This window comes from Thalassophryne amazonica, chromosome 11 (assembly GCF_902500255.1).
Source record: "Thalassophryne amazonica chromosome 11, fThaAma1.1, whole genome shotgun sequence".
Lineage (NCBI taxonomy): Eukaryota > Metazoa > Chordata > Actinopteri > Batrachoidiformes > Batrachoididae > Thalassophryne > Thalassophryne amazonica.
The window spans coordinates 4,244,592-4,249,476 of NC_047113.1; positions in this window are offsets into that span (position 1 = coordinate 4,244,592).

The following is a 4,885-nucleotide window of genomic DNA, read 5'->3' on the forward strand; positions in this document are numbered from 1 at the left end:
GGTATTTGTTCTTTTGACAACAATGAACAGCTAACAACTACCTTATAATGCATAGTGATAAAAGCAGTCACCCTCAGTATGAACTTGGTGTCGGTCCAATCTGCTATCACAGATGAGGGTCTTTTTTTTTTGCATTTATTGTGATATATTTAATGTGACATATCAGCCAACTACACAGAGAGAATGCAAAAACAAGTTGCTTCTGTGTTGTTGGTGTTTGGGTGACTGGTCTTGTCCCTTCTGATTGGCTGCCTGAAAAGGTGTGGCAGTAACTACACCTTTTTGTAAAGTTCGGAGATTTTCAGCTTCAAGTGCTCAGAACGGTCACAATAAAGCCAGAGCACGGGGGGGGGACACTAGGTTCAGCATTTCTTTTAATGCTTCATTCTCATTTAGAGTAATTGGAAAAAGACTCTGGAGCTCTGGAAACATAACACTATGTGGACACGGGGTCTCAGTATCAACATATTTACAGTTTAAGATATAGGCACGACCATGTTTACCATTAGGCTGAAACGTAACAAAAGCTTTCATTCTAGCAGTCTCTACTGCTAGAAACTAAACACTGAGCTACTGCTTTTAAATAACATTTGTGTGCCAATCTGAATTTTTTTGAGGGAGGGGGCGGCGATTGAACAAGTTTAACATGCCATAAGCTAACAACATTGTGAATGTTACATCTGTTACAATAGAAGTAGTCACTTACAGTATAATCAGACAGTGGGCGCCGTCTTGATGGATTCTTTGTACTCTGGACTTAAATCAAAACTGTTTCCATACTCACTTTATTAACACTATTGTGCATTCATGGATTTTGGAGGCACATAAACTGTTTTGTGGGTACCAAGGCGTCGTGGATAGACTTACTTCATTAGCTCAGTGAAATAAACACTTTATTTGATCATGGTCATTTCTGTTCTTGTCACATTTGAATGAGTTTTCTGGGTGCATGAGAACACATGAACATTGTAAAAAAAAAAAAAAAAATTACAGCAAACAGTCCTGCTGCCAAAGAGGGGAGGTTACAAACAAGCAAAGACAAACATACAAACATGTTTGGCTTTGCAGGATCAAAGAAGGGTTGAAGAAAACTGGAGGAATTGGAAAACCGTCAAGAACTGATGTTCCTGTGGCTGAGCAGGAACCTGCCTCCAGAGAGCAAAGTCCCACAGCCCCAACGGAGCCCCGGTACCAAAGAAGTGCTTCACAGCCAGTAATCTGCTCCACACTGCAGTCAGCACGCTCAGACCTTCAGTTCTATTTTTATGTTTTGCAGCTGAATCCTCTTTTTACTGTTAGTTGTGATCATAAGGTTGATTCTTTGCTACCACAGTTCTTCCGATTCCATCCACCTTTCTTCCATCTCTGTCTCTCTTCTTCCACTTCTCCCTCAATCAGCTCTCTCTTGAACCTCTCTTCCAGAGTGTTGAATTTATCTTGCCACTCTATATCTGCTCAAGTTCAGTCTGCTTGTCCTGAGCTGGAGCATGGACTCAGTGCTGTTTTCTTTGGGTGCTGAGCTCGTCTGTGGTGATTTTGACCTTATTCTTCGTGTTTTGGATCATTTCTTCACCCTCTGGTAAATGTCCTGCCGCTCAGATGCTTGCTGTCTGTTCTGCTCTGCCTTGAGCTCTTCCACACCTCTCTCAAAGGCAGCTGTGAGATGTTCTTTCTCTGTTCCAGCAGACAAACATGTCTTCATGCAACCCCTGGCAAAAATTATGGAATCACCGGCCTCAGAGGATGTTCATTCAGTTGTTTAATTTTGTAGAAAAAAAGCAGATCAGACATGACACAAAACTAAAGTCATTTCAAATGGCAACTTTCTGGCTTTAAGAAACACTATAAGAAATCAGGAAAAATAATTGTGGCAGTCAGTAACGGTTACTTTTTTTAGCCCAAGCAGAGGAAAAAAATATGGAATCACTCAATTCTGAGGAAAAAAGTATGGAATCACCCTGTAAATTTTCATCCCCAAAACTAACACCTGTATCAGATCAGATCTGCTCGTTAGTCTGCATCTAAAAAGGAGTGATCACACCTTGGAGAGCTGTTGCACCAAGTGGACTGACATGAATCATGGCTCCAACACAAGAGATGTCAATTGAAACAAAGGAGAGGATTATCAAACTCTTAAAAGAGGGTAAATCATCACGCAATGTTGCAAAAGATGTTGGTTGTTCACAGTCAGCTGTGTCTAAACTCTGGACCAAATACAAACAACATGGGAAGGTTGTTAAAGGCAAACATACTGGTAGACCAAGGAAGACATCAAAGCATCAAGACAGAAAACTTAAAGCAATATGTCTCAAAAATCGAAAAATGTACAACAAAACAAATGAACGAATGGGAGGAAACTGGAGTCGACGTCTGTGACCGAACTGTAAGAAACCGCCTAAAGGAAATGGGATTTACATACAGAAAAGCTAAACAAAAGCCATCATTAACACCTAAACAGAAAAAAACAAGGTTACAATGGGCTAAGGAAAAGCAATCGACTGTGGATGACTGGATGAAAGTCATATTCAGTGATGAATCTCGAATCTGCATTGGGCAAGGTGATGATGCTGGAACTTTTGTTTGGTGCCGTTTCAATGAGATTTATAAAGATGACTTCCTGAAGAGAACATGTAAATTTCCACAGTCATTGATGATACGGGGCTGCATGTCAGGTAAAGGCACTGGGGAGATGGCTGTCATTACATCATCAATAAATGCACAAGTTTACGTTGATATTTTGGACACTTTTCTTATCCCATCAATTGAAAGGATGTTTGGGGATGATGAAATCATTTTTCAAGATGATAATGCATCTTGCCATAGAGCAAAAACTGTGAAAACATTCCTTGCAAAAAAGACACATAGGGTCAATGTCATGGCCTGCAAATAGTCCGGATCTTAATCCAATTGAAAATCTTTGGCGGAAGTTGAAGAAAATGGTCCATGACAAGGCTCCAACCTGCAAAGCTGATCTGGCAACAGCAATCAGAGAAAGTTGGAGCCAGATTGATGAAGAGTACTGTTTGTCACTCATTAAGTCCATGCCTCAGAGACTGCAAGCTGTTATAAAAGCCAGAGGTGGTGCAACAAAATACTAGTGATGTTACTGACTGCCACATTTTTTTTTCCTGATTTCTTATAATGTTTCTTAAAGCCAGAAAGTTGCCATTTGAAATGACTTTTTTTAGGCCGGTAATTCCATAATTTTTGCCAGGGGTTGTATACAGCCATTAATGCATTTCAGGACTGGAGCACATTCCAAAAACGGTTAGTATGGGGGCAATTTATTGTAAATATAAATATTAAATCATTACCTTTACCTCCGGGGGATGGAATTCATGAACCTTTTCAAGTCACTGATTATATCTTGGACCTCATTTACATTATTCATTAAGAAATGCAAACAGTATGATAAATCTATGTGAATCTGTTAAGTAGACAGTTCTCAAAAATTGAGTGACCATCCCTATAAAGGGTACCAGTGAGGGAAGCCACCTAGACAACTCTGAAAGAGCTACAGGCTTATGTGTAATTATGGTTGGTGAAACTGCACATTGCAGCTTTTGTCTATTGCATCACCAGTTACACAGTTTGATGATTATGTGATATGGCTTTTCTTTAAAAGAACATTCAAGATGTCAATTCTAGTTTGCCAAGAGGCTCATGGGAAACAGCCTAGATTTGATCAGTTTTCCTGTTTTAAAATCCTGTGCTCCATGCCAATGTGAAGCTATGAATGGTGATGCAGCAGGCAGATGTTGCACCATTTCCAGCTTCTCCACTCACATCCACAGAAGCGTATTATTCTTTCAGAGCTGATAATGGGTGTCTTGATGTCTTCCCTCACTACTCTCCTTCTAGCATGATTACTCAACTTTTCAAAACTTGGCACCGATTTACCATACTGTTTGTATTTCTTAAAGATTGATGTAATCCTTACAATCAGAATAAAATTCTCCCATCACAACTTTTTTTAAAATGTGTTGCAGGTTTTAAATGAAGGAATGGATGAAATTATCACACAAAAATTAAATATGCTTGGTTCATAATGTTTGCAGTGAAATTGAAGTCAAAGTAAATAAATGTACAAAAGGATCTTTGATTTGGGGGTGTATTTAATTTTTTTTTATATAAAATCATGGAGTAGGTATTTTGCAGAAACGGCGTTGTGTCACATGGAGGATACAAGGTGCATCACGTGTTTGACATGAAACTGCAAAGGTTTAACATTTATTTATTTATAAAACTAGAAAATCAAGCCAAAGGTGTTTCACAAAAAGGTATTGTGATATGTCAGATACATTAGTTTGGATTTATCAGTCAACTTGACCTCAAAAGGCCTTAAAGCAAAGAAGAAATGGATTTGTTGTTTAAATCATTAAAAATGACTAATTGCTACACTTTATTTTTACAATATAAGGCCATGTAACACGTGACCTGTACTTGTATGAACACATCACCAGTAGTCTGACAAATTCACCACTCACTGCAATATTGTTTTCCTTCCCTTTTTATGTGACGAATATCCAACATTCAATATCAAACGAACGCTAGCGACGTCAAGTTCCAGTGCCATTATTTTCCACAAAACACTTTATTCCCACACTCTGAATATTAGTGAACGCAACATTCGACTTATTGGTCCACGTTGGTATTTTACCGTAAACCTTTTAACATGCGTAGCAAACATTTGTAAAGACCGCATTTACACTTAAATTTGTAAACACACTTATTCAAAGGCGGCCAGTTAAATGCAAATGTTACATCAAATAAATTCGTCCAATTGTACTTTTAAAGTTCGGTTAGCACCAAAGAAATTTCAATGGAATATAGATGTCATTATTGATGCGTTTTGTTACCGTAAAACCGGATATGAGGTGGCTGC